This window comes from Pseudorca crassidens, chromosome X (assembly GCF_039906515.1).
Source record: "Pseudorca crassidens isolate mPseCra1 chromosome X, mPseCra1.hap1, whole genome shotgun sequence".
NCBI classification, from domain to species: Eukaryota; Metazoa; Chordata; class Mammalia; order Artiodactyla; family Delphinidae; genus Pseudorca; species Pseudorca crassidens.
In genome coordinates, this window is record NC_090317.1 from 36,946,177 (window position 1) to 36,959,136 (window position 12,960).

Genomic DNA, 12,960 nt, shown 5'->3' on the forward strand with positions numbered 1-12,960 from the left:
ATACACGTGAGATGGGTCATCTTCAGATGAAAGACCAGGGAACTGAGTTGGGGCTTATTTGTGAATATGCACAGGAGCGTTGTTTGAAGAAAACTCCCAAACTGTTGGCTTAACGAGGAATCTCAAGCAGTAATGGGAGCACTGGGGAAAAGAATGTCTCAGACCTTACATCACACACAGCTTGCCCAGGAGGTAGATCAATTCCATCAAGAGCCAGCTCATTCTCTAAAACATTAGGTATTTTCCTGCTGTTATTTAGGAGCAACTTTTCCCTTTCACCATATCTTGACTGTAAATGAGAAAGATAAATAAGCTCTTTTGAAACTGAAGGCAATTCATTCTAGCATCCAACATTTCCAAAAGCGTTTCCATGACCTTCCCTATGATCCCTAACAACATTGCTCACCCTAGGACAAAACATTCATTTAAGGAGCAAGGTTCTACATCTGCTTTTTGTATGCTCACACTGATTTAATGGGCTTTGATGGAGTTACCTCTAAATTTTTGAAATGCAATTGGTTTTGGTCTCAATTGGGTGTGGAGGAAGGTGACACCACTAAGACGTTAGATTTTATCAGGATAATGATCCTCTAGCCTGCTCTTTGGGAAGAAGAAAAGTCATTGGATTGTAGCACGATTACACAAGGGCAGTTAATGTTGGGTTTGAACACTAAGCAGAGGAGTTTGGGCCGAGCTTACCCTCCCACAGACACTCTCTACTCCATTTATACTGATTATCTCATTGTCATCCTAACGTCTATGTTTCTCATTACTATATTTCCTATGCTGTTTCTCTACCTGGAAATACTTTCCTCTGTTTCCTTTGCCGATCAAAATCTTAATAGGTTTTTGAAGCCTAGATCAAATCCAATATCTTCTGAAAAGTCTTCCTTGTCTGCCCCCAGACTAAGGACATCTCTCCCTTTTCATAATCAATAACACCTACACTAGCACTTGGTTGTGTACCTCTTGTATTGTTCTGTGCCCATTTCATAAGTATTAGCCCTTTCTCCCTAAATGGATTCTAAGATCCTCAAAGGCAGGAACCACATATGTTATGTTGCTCATGAAATACTATCTTTCAATACACACACAGTGTCTATAAGATCATCTCGTACGAAGCAAACAATAAATGTTTGTTAATTATCTATGTGTCAGTGGGAAGTCAATAAAGTGTCTTGAGTATGTCTTTTAATGAAAGCAAAGTCCTCAGAATTGTTCTGAGGCAAACTTAAAGAAACAAAACATATCAGATTGTTTCCATGGCTGATAAATAATATTCCAAAACAATTAGCTAAATTAATTCACCCTACATGGAGAATTTGTGGAGAGGTGGCTACTCTGAGGGAGAGTGACGACTTCTGTTTTTACCTGTACGTGTAGTATTTTGGTTGAATAATTAGTTAAGTGACTGGGGTTTATGAACTATTATTTTCTACTTTTCAATCAGTGGTTAAAATGTCAGATATAACCTCAGTGGTGAGACAGCCATAGAGCCAAGCTAGCCCAGTGAGAATGAGCAGTGTCACCACAGCAAGGACGGCAGCATGGGGAGATCAAAAGAACCCTGAACCGGGGAATCAGGAAAGCCAAGTTTGAGTTTAGTCTCAAATCGAGCTGGGTGATTGATGGATTGGGCCCTTTACCTCTTTGAGTCTGAGTTTCCTCATCTATAAAAAGATGACAAATATCCCAAAAAGACTGTAAGAAGATAAGAGTCACCACATCTTAAAACTGGCTGAGACAAGGTCTGAGCAGACAAACAAACAAACAGCAGGACATTTTCTTTGCCAATTCTGGGCTGCACCACAGTTACAGCACACTAGGTGTAGCTGATAAGCATCGAGAACTGTCCGCTGCTGTAGAGTTCATCCATCTGACAAGGCCAGGCGTACTGTGCCTTACGAACCCAAGCTGTGTTGAAAGCCAAGCCAGTGTTTATCACTATCTCAGTTCACCCGCATGTCATCCAAGTCTCTCATGGAAGAGGATGTTCTTTTCAAGCAAGAAATTTTACTGAATGCCATAAATATAAGCTGTCACCCCACTTCAAAGTTTTCAGGTTTGGTGTTGCTTACAACACTTCTCTTTTAGGGAGAAATTCAAATGCTCTCCAATTGCATAGGCTGTGTTTTCTCACTGTGTTGGGGGAACAGAGAGATGAAGGTTAATTACTTTGGTCAGACAAAGAGTATTGAGGCCAAATGAAGACACTACCGACAACCTACAGAAAATGTTAATGGAATGAACGGGTTAAGTCAGCATTTTAAAAATTCATACTGTAATTCATTTAACAAATGTTTTCATGAGTAGATACTCTGTCAGGAGTTGTGCTACGTGCTGCTTCAGGAGAGGACAAAGTAAGGTTCTCCTTCTCCATCCAGAATCCTGTCTCCCATTCTGATGGCCTCTCCTGGATGCCATGGTTAAGATGCTGGAGAGATTAGGGCTGTAGTTTGACCTCCTTGGAACTTTAAGTCAAAACCTCACAACTCATACCAGGGTAACCCATCCTAGAGGGGAAACCCTCACACTGCAGTCTTCATCAGATTTCTCAGTCATCAGAGACAAGGTGCACAAATAGTAAAAAGAGACACATTAAAAAGGACGTGAGAAAAGCAAGCAAAAATGATACTAAGAACGTAAATAGGGGGAACAAAAAATAGCCATGAAAATCACATTAGTCAGCCTCAAAAATGTCAGATGAGTCAAATTTTCCATGAACTTTCATAGACTATATGATACTTCTTTCCGCAGCCAAAGCTGGTGTCCTTGGACCTCCAAGGCTCTAATTCATTGTGGGAAGGCCCAGGGGTAACCATTAGGGAGCTGGAAACCCCTTAATTGAGTCAATGTTAGTCTCTAAGAACAGGAGAAGGAATCTTCTGCAGAGACTCAGTAATCATTTGTTTAATGGTCCCGTTGTAGGCACTGGGGGATCTAAAATGAGATCATGGGTGCCCCACAGCTGGAAAGAATATTAAAAACTGGTTATCCAGAGGTGAGTGACACTTGGAAATCCAGGTAGAAAACCAATATCCAGGATATATGTTGGCAGATAGCTGGGCCCCAACCACTGTGTTAGGGGTTTATGACAGGATTCCTGTCCCAAGAGCACATAGACAGAGTAGAACTAGAGGTACTAGATAGTTAAACAAGACAAAATGAGTAATCAGGAAATAAGGCTGCAGGGCAGTTACAGCTGGAACACAAAGTCGAGTCTCGCCTAAAACAAGGTTAACCTAATGCCCTTTCCCAGAGTATCAGACTAGGAGGCTGTTAATCCTTCCTGACCAAGGCTGGGATTGGTCCTTGAGAACAGATGGAGCCGAAGCCTACAGGAGGAAAGCAAGTAGCCTCAGCTCTGGGAAGAGGAGAATATAGAGTCTCCGAAGCAGAGAGCATTTGATACTCAGAGTCCTGCCATCTGAGAGGAAGCTAATAAAAATAATCCAACCAAGGTTTTATTGGCTAACTGTGTCATCCTTTTCCAGAGCACATTTATATTTTAATCCAAGATAAGAAGTAAGTAGAGTGCCTATGTAAATATATTTCTGGATGGAGTTGGTGGTAGGGAGTGCAGAGTGCAGGAAGAAACCTAGTGGACCTAAATGTCACGTGGTCTAGGTGTCCCAGAGGTACAAACTGCCTATTTTATATAAAGGAGGCATCTGAAGTTTTTGCCTGGATTGCATCTTGAGACTATATGCTGGGAAGATGGACCTTTTTAGAGTTGAATTCACTTGCCCACCCCTACATCCGAGAGAAAAAGAAGGCATGGAGCAGAGGGTAAGGTCCACCCACAGAATTGAAAGCAACCACCTGAAGTCCATCTGGACTTGGGTTTTCCATTTGAGGAGTCAGAAACAGTTGACCAGAAACTATTACATAAGAAGTTGTAAATTTTACAACTTGGCTCCACGTTTGCTATTTGTGCTTGTTCTCTTGTAGTGATTAGCCTTCAAACCTGTCGAGCAAACTTTTTCTATAAATTATCAGATAGTAAATATCTCAAGCCTTAAAGGCCATCTGTAGTCTCTTGTCACAACTACTCACCTCTGCCATTATAGTGCAAAAGTTGTCACAGCCAATACGTAAACCAGTGGGCGTGGCCGTGTTCCAATAAAACTTTATTTACAGAATGCCCAGATTTGGACAGGGGACTATAGTTTGCCAGCCACAGCTCTAGACCCTCAAATGGCGGAGGGTGAGGGGCCAGAAGAATCAGCAGAGGTGAGGGGCCAGTGCGATTGCCATCAACTCTGCAACCAGGTTTAGGGGGAAGAAGTCCAAGCTGGGCAGCTATGGAAGAAAGGGAAATAAGCAGAGACTTCAGGTCCTGCTGCTACAAGGGAAGAAAGGATTTCAGAAAGTAGGTCTGGCTCTTAGAAGAGACACTGAGTTTGAGCAGTGGAAATCCTTGCGTGGTGCTCTCTGGTGGTGCCTCTGAAATCACAGCACACAACTACTTCCTCTATTTGTCCACATGGCCAATTCTGGAATGGACAAAGTGTAGGTGAAAGAAAAGTGAAGGAGGAAAGTAAACTCAAGGGAGCTTGGGAATAAAGAAGCCTGACTTTTTCTTATTCAAACAGCTTAGGCAAGAAAAGACTGAGAGTGCCTAGGACCCTGGCATAGGGCCGTGAGGGCTATGGGGAGATTTGAAAATGCAGGTCATAGTTATAGCAGTTAAAGGAGTAACTAGCAGTCATTAAAAGAACTCTTCTTGAGGTCTGAATTGGACCGTTGAATTTTTCTTGAACTGCTTTGAATGTACACACGTTACACTTTGTCCTCCAGGGCTCTCCGGGACTAATAAGTGTGCAAACCAACTCCGAACTACATGTATAATGCAAAATAGATTTATTCGGGTGAAGTAACTTGTATATATGCTTCGAGGTAGTCTATTGGGACATTTTTCTCAACTGTGCCCTGCAAATAACAACTGGATCCTAGACACATATAGCCAAATTTTGTAGAATCCAACAATAGTCCCCATGGGAATAAAAACTATTTCTCGCTGTGTCTTGTGACATCTTAGCAGACACTCAAAGGTGAAAGGCACTTAAAAGACAAAAGATTTGTTATCCCAACCCCAAACTTAGTCTGCTCCAGGTCAAAACGATCTGATCTTGCTTCTTCTGAACTCTCTCCAGAAAGAGAAAGGCACACCCAGGAGGACTGTTCCAACTTAGTCACAACCATGGGGTAAGCCAACTAAGTAACTTAGGAGGAGGGGGAAGGGAAGTTTACAAAAACACACCCTCGAGCATGTGTGTTCACTCTGGAGCCAAAATGAATCCGAAGAAGAATGAACTCTTCATTTTCCAGTTAGCTCTCATTAGGTTTTCTCTCTTTTGCTGTGTGAGCAGAAGACAGTCTCCCTGGTGAATAAGAAAGGCTTTAAACAGAATCTAGACAGAGCTCATGAATCAGACATGATGGAAAATCGGTGACTCCAATTCATTAACCCAGGACCGTGACCCCTCAATGGCAGAGAACTAGAAATTCTACTCTGTTGGTTTATGGGGCCATCTGAATAAGCTGGGACGATTTAGAAACACTGAGCCTTTTCAGATACACTCAGCTCAATCATGTGTCTGTAGATTTGGCCTAAGTCTAAAGAGACTCCATCTATTGCAAATTTGTTTGCACAATTAGAGACATGCTTGTATATGTTATGAACCATATTTCAAATATGGCTCTCCTTATACCAAGACCATATCTACAAAAATAGTCAACTGTTTTGATTGAATTGACCAGGAACAATTTAGATGTGTTCTACCTGCTAGCTGAGATTCAACTAATAGTACTGTTTCCACATTTAAATGACCTAAATAAAAAAGTATTCAATGATAATAGCAACAATTTACCATAGGGTCCTGCATCTTAGACCAAAACACAAGTCCGTCCTTTCTTCTCCTTCTTCCTCTTTTTCTCCCTGCCAAGAAACTAACAAACTTGAGTGGCTAGGAAGTTTTCAAGCATTAGTGCTGATAATTAACAACTTTGATATCAATTACAAACCAGTGTTTTTAATCAAAAAGTGGTCTAGTTTATTAGTGGAAATTATGTTAATAGTTGTGTCGGATTGGCTTAGAGTCAGAATTGGGCATGGTCCATAACACGTAGGTAGAAAAAACAGGCAAATGTCAATGTCTTGGTTGATACATGTCTTGACTCCTCATATCATGTCTGGTGTCCTGGTTTCCCCAAGGAGGAGCTTCAACCCTTTATTGACCTGTATCTATCTTCTGGATTGACTGGTCAGGAATAATTTGCTCATCATTATCTATTTGATAACCATTCTCAGGGCTGTTCTGGTGACTGAGTCTATGGCAGTCTCCACTTGGCTTTGACCCTTTTACTGACTTTGGGGTCTCAGCCTAAGTTTTCGATCGCGGCTTAGTAACTCTGACCCCTGACTGGGCGGGACCCTGGACTGATTTCTCCTGGAAACTTCATTGGGTGTCCTATTTTCTAACCTTGTTCCTGCTATCTTCATTTGGGGAAAAGATTGATCTTCTGATGTTTAGCATGAGAAAAATGTTTGATTCTATGGTCTTGACAAGAAAAATTCCTTCTGCTATGGTCTGGAGTTCTCAGCTATAAATTGGGGATAGTAATGCCTATTTTGCTTGGCTGTGATGAAGATTAATGAGACCATTGCATAGACTGAGGCTGAATGCATGTTTCAATTCAAACAATGTTTACTGACAGCCTGCCACGTGCCAGACACTGAGAGTTACAAAGATGTAGAGAAGGACTCTTGGGTTAATGGGTGAAGCATCCACGTATACCATGTGATAAGCAGAGTGCTGTGAGAGCCCAGAGAAGAAAGGACAGCTAACTGCCTGGGAAAGTTTGAGGTGGGCTATGAGGAATATAATTTTGGCAGGTAGAGAGGAAGGAAGTCGGGTGGGGTTAACTGGGGAGTATATTCCAAACACAAGAAACAATTCAAAGCAAGACAGGGCTGGATTCAAAGCTTTAATGGCACTAAGCACTTGAAAGACATATAGTGCCTCCTTCCATATGCCATTCAAAATAAACATTCTTTATAAGGAAGTATAACTAAGTTCTGAATTTTCCTAAGAAATAATAAACACTTCTATGGTTCTTACTGTGTCCCAGGCACTGTTGTAAGCATTTTACATTTGTTAATGCATTTAATCTTCATAATAATCCTATGAGACAGATATCATTATTATCCTTCATTTTACAGGTGAAAAAACTGGGGCTCATAGAGGTTAAGCAACTTGCCCAAGGTGACACCGCTGGTAAGTAACAGAGTCAGGATTTTGACCCCAGTTTATGTTCTTAATTGCTATGCTATACAGACTCTTCAAGATGATATGTCTCTCTCTGTCTCTGTCTCTGTCTCTCTTCCTTCCTCCCTCCTTCCTTCCTTATTTTCTTTCTTCTGAGAAATGAAATATCAGCAAATTGGCCCTTGTATCCCCTTTGCTTTTCCTAAACATTACTTTAGACTTTATGTAAGTGTATGAGTGCTTCTCAAACTGGGATATGTGCCATTATATACAGAGGGTACATGAAGTTAGAGGATAAGCAAGGCTCATCTTCTTGGAGCACCAATTTTATTCAGACACATATGGTTATATGGAGCTAAAATTTACTGAGCACTTAATACGAGTCAGGCATTTAGTCCTCAAAATAACCACATGAGGTGGATGATATTATTATCCTCACTTTAGTGATGAGGAAACTGAGGCTTATAGAGACTAAGTAACTTGTCCAAGGTAATAGTTAATAATCAGTGGAGACAGCCCAACTTGAAGGTTAACTCAAAGCCTGGTCTCACCGATGCCAAGTACTCATAACCACTATGCTCCACTTGTTTAAAACACAGAGATTTAGGGGTTGAGAGTGCACCTGCCGATGCAGAGGACACGGGTTCGTGTCCCGGTCCAGGAAGATCCCACGTGCCGTGGAGCAGCTGGGCCCGTGAGCCATGGCCGCTGAGCCTGCGCGTCCGGAGCCTGTGCTCCGCAACGGGAGTGGCCACGACAGTGAGAGGCCCGCGTACTGCAAAAAACAAACAAACACAGAGATTTAGTAGAAAATAAAATTCAAATGCATAACACTTTGAAGAAATATCAAACTTGTAGCCAGCTACTTTAGGCTACAAACCCAGATCCCACTGATAGGGTAAAAATTCACTGTCTTTAGCCACTATGGCTACTGCTGTAGGGGAAAATGAGAAGCCCTCCTAAAAGTGAACATACCCAGAATTGGAAGAGACTGGTGGATTCAACGGGCCCCATTCATATTGACTAACGGAGATTGTCTTGTGAACATCTAATTCTGCTTCCCTGTACCATTGGGGGTCTCAACATAAACAGATGACACACTCAAAAACAGGAGAATTCGAGAAATGTTGAATAAGGCGCTATTTTTCCCCCAGCTTCACTGAGATATAATTGACACATAAAAGGGGCTATTTATATAAAAGTGGACGGGTTATAGGGGTCACATCATGGATAGTGCAGTAACTCAGAGCTAGTAGCAGCGAAGCTATTACCAGCCCTAAACCTGAAGGCACAAGGTAAAGGATGGCTGCTGGAAGGCAGAGGAGAAGGTGGTGTGGAGAAGGCTGCCTTGAGAGGAGCAGTGACCTTGGTTGAGGGACACAACCATCCCTAGGAAACCTCACAGTGAGAGAGCCAAGGAAATCAATACTCTGATCTCCCTCTCCTCCTTCCCTCTGACCTCCTGTGGGAGTTTCCTATTAGCCAAACTCAGCCAGATGCCAGAGGGCAAGAGAAATCCTTGATGTAATCATACAGTTCAGATTTCAGAGGTCAGAGAGCAAGGAAGAAAAGGGCGAAGAGGGGATTTAGAAAGGGCAAATAGAAGACATCCCACACAGTTCCCCTGTGACAGCGCTGTGGCAATGGCGACCTACAAGAATGTCCTGGGCTTCCCTGGTGGCGCAGTGGTTGAGAGTCCGCCTGCCGATGCAGGGGACATGGGTTCGTGCCCTGGTCCGGGAGGATGCAACATGCCGCAGAGCGGCTGGGCCCGTGAGCCATGGCTGCTGAGCCTGCGCGTCCGGAGCCTGTGCTCCGCAATGGGAGAGGCCACGACAGTGAGAGGCCCGCGTACCGCAAAAAAAGAGAATGTCCTGTTACCTCTTTCTGCTGATACCATGCAGTCTCAGTAGAAGTTACCTCCAAGAGATCATTGTAGAGCTTAGATACTAAAATTCACAGTGTATTAATTAAGAAATTGCTAGCTATTCTAATACATAAACTCCAAATTCTCAATGCCATAACACAGTAAAAGTAGTTCCCAGTCCAGTGTGAGTGTTCCTAATTGTGGAGGGCTCGCGTGGACATTGAAGACCCAGATCCTTCCATCTCATCCTTCTGCCCTCCCCAGGGCCCTGCGAGTTCTCTCCATTCAGCTGGTAGATAGGGAGATGGACTAAAGTCACTGCTTTTTAACTACTTTGGCTTAAAAATGACACAAAGCAATTCCTCCAAAATTCAATTAAATGTGAGATGTCCTCCTCTAGCTGTGAGATGGGGCTGGGAAATGCAGTCCCCAGTCACATGGTCCCTCTAGATGTGACAGAGGCTGGAAATGCAGTTCTTGGCTGGATAGCCACTATCCAACAGCAACTCTACAGCATGGAATGGGAGCAGGAAGCTTTGGGAATCATTTAGACATCTTTGCCACAGATAGCTCCACAGACTGATATAAACTTAAGTTCTTCATATAGACTCACAGATATCCTATCAACCATTTGATCAAGCAGTTATTTCAGGCTGTTCTGTGGTAGATGCTATGTGGGAGGAAAAGGGAGTATCAGGCATGGTAACTACCCTTAAACGACTTAAAGTATTTGCAGAAGCATCCAGGTAAAAAAGCTAAAATTGAATAAATTATTCAACTGTTTGCCCATTCCATGTGCTTGATACTGTGGAAGCATAAAACATATGAATGATTGATTCAAGTTATTCCTGTTTTTCATCTAGATATTTGCAGTCTCTCCACACAGACTCAAATAATTGTATCACTCTGATTAAAACTGGTCCATCAGTTTTGTTAAACTACCAGTAAACTGTTTGGTTATTCAGAAAATACAGTCACACATTTTGTCTGTAGCTGGAGCAATAGACTTGCGTCCCCTAGTCACTATAGACTAGCCCCCTCATCCCGCCTCAGTATCCTCAGGCCATTCATTTAATCCCAAGGAATAGTTATTAAGGTGCCTAATTTTATTATCTCATGGAAAGAAAAGCATTCCAATTAGTTACATGTAATTTTACCCCAAGGTTCCAACCTCTTATTCAGTTTCTATTGATTGAGGCTTTTTTCTTATTTCTTTCCACACATCCTTTAAGGGTACCTTCTTTATTTTATTCTTTGAGATTGAATTCTGTTAAAAAGGGCAGTGACACACAGGTCAGGTTTGCTTTGTAAAAGCCAAAAGCCGCCTGGCAAAACAATTAGCAAGGGGACTGTGAGAAAGGCTGGAATCCGCAGATATAGACAAACATCTGCATTCCTGACATGCCAATCTCATGTTTTGCTGGGGGAAAAAAGTTACACTTCTAATGATGTGAATATGTGAAAATATTCTTTCTCCTTTAGATCAAGAAAAAGCTGTAATAGGTTTTAAAATAAATAAAGCAGCAGCTACTGCCTGGCCTGCCAATGAAGACATGGAGAAGTCTACATAAAGAGCCTGGATAATTGAAATCCACAGTTATTTTAAAACCTTAAAAAATTAGCCTGCCAAATTTTCAACCTCCTCCTCTAGCCAGCCAAGAGCTGCTCACCAGAAGCAAGACCAGCTCCTTTAAATTGCACCTCCTTTTCCTGGCCTTTCAGGCTATGGATTTATGCTAGAAGGAGAGCTTGGAGCTGACTACAAGTCCTAGATCATGGGGAGACTACCATTGCTACAGCCATATAGTACTGATCAGATAGAATCAAAATAAAACATCTTAGAGAATTCACTGGACATGGCTTTGTGACTGGCCACACTCCCTCTAGTACAGCCTTAAGCTACTGTGTGGTAGGGAAGAAGGGATTCACGCCAGTCCAGCAGCCAATCTTGTGCTTATGTAGAACAGGTGGCCACTTAGGGAATGTTCTTTCAGTGTTCCAGGAAGGTCCTTATGCCCAAACTAACTAGTCTTCCCTATTTCTGTGCTGAAATTCTCTTAACAAAGCCAAGATCTCCCTTTCACAGGTAGAAGTAAAATGAAAATACTAACCCCATGAGAGAGCCGGGAGCACCGACGTCCACCAGATCTCTGAATGACGAGATTAAGAGAAAAAGAAGACCTGGGAGCTCAGAGACCATGCTTTTCAGATTTCCCCTTCAAACTCATCAATTTGTCTGAGGAAGGAAGTGTAAAAAGAAGATTCAATTCAGGTAGTGAGAAAGGCAACCTAGACAAGCAAGGCCCTAAGATCCTGAAGGGTTGCCAGAGCCAACTCCGATGCTTTCAAGTTTCAATTCTGGAAAATTCTCAACCATTAAAATCATGCCTCCTTGTTTGGGATTAACAGATACTACTGTATATAAAATAGATAAATAACAAGGACCTATTGTATAGCACAGGGAACTATATTCAACATCTTGTAATAACCTATAATGGAAAAAAATCTGGAAAAATATATATATATATATATATATATATATGAATCACTTTGCTGTACACCTGAAATTAACACAATTGTAAGTCGACTACACTTCAATTAAAAAATAATAAAATAAAATTATGCCTCTTCATTATCCCTATTTTCTCTTCCTGGAACTCCTATTTGATAAATGTTGTAACTTCTCATTCTATCCTTCATATCTCTTTCATATTTTCTCTCTCTTTAGCTCTCTATCCTGCATTCTAGGTAATTTCCTCATTGAGAGATCTCATTGAATGAAATCTCTCATTCAATTCAGTAATTCCCCCTTCAGTGATATCTAGTCTATTGCTGTATGTATCTACTGAGGTTTGGTGCTCAATAATATATTTTACAAATTAACTTTATTGAGGTATAAAGTACATGCAATAAAATGCACCCATTTAAATGTGTGGTTTGATGACGGATGTATATATTCATGTTAACAGTCACTCCAAACAAGATATAGAACATTTCCATCACACCAGAAAGTTCCCTCATGTTCCTTTGCAGTCCACTTCCCTCAAGTCTAAAGCAACCACTTGGGACTTCCCTGGTGGCACAGTGGTTAAGAATCCGTCTGCCAATTCAGGGGACACGGGTTCAATCCCTGGTCCGGGAAGAGCCCACATGCCACGGAGCACCTCAGCCCATGAGCCACAACTACTGAGCCTACAAGCCACAACTACTGAGCTCACGTGCCCCAACTACTGAGCCCACATGCCTCGAGCCCATGCTCCACAACAAGAGAGACCACCGCAATGAGGAGCCCGCGCACCACAACGAAGAGCAGCCCCTGCTCACCACAACTAGAGAAAGCCTGCGCACAGCAACGAAGACTCAACGCAGCCACAAAATTAATTAATTAATTTTTAAAAAGATAATTGGAGAATATTAAAAAAAATAAAGCAACTACTAACGTTATTTATATATCATAGGTTACTTTTGGCTGATCTAAAATATGATATATATGGAAGCATACAATCTGTATTCTTTTGCGTCTGGTTTCTTTTGTTCAGTTTACTGCTTTTGAAATTCACACGTTACTGGAAGTATCAGAAATGTATTCCTTTTTATTACCAAGTAGTATTCCATTTATGGCTATGCCACAGTTTATCTATTCACTAGTTTATGGACACTTAGATTGCTTCCAACTTTTAGCTATTACAGATAAAGCTTCTATGAGCATTTGTATGCAGGTCTTTGTGTGGACATATGTTTTCATTTCTGTTGTGTAAATACCTCCAAATGGAATTGCTGAATCACGACTAGGTGTATGCTTAACTTCATAAAAAACCGCCA

The 12,960-nt window shown here is 41.7% G+C and overlaps 1 long non-coding RNA gene across 1 annotated transcript; it reads left to right on the forward strand.

Annotated features, from left to right (window-relative positions):
* The first annotated feature begins 5,111 nt into the window (after positions 1-5,111).
* On the forward strand, positions 5,112-12,433 carry LOC137216503 (uncharacterized). The gene is made up of 3 exons (XR_010939795.1): positions 5,112-5,208; positions 7,226-7,280; positions 12,108-12,433. It is a non-coding gene; the product is annotated as an uncharacterized lncRNA (long non-coding RNA).
* The last annotated feature ends 527 nt before the right edge of the window (positions 12,434-12,960 follow it).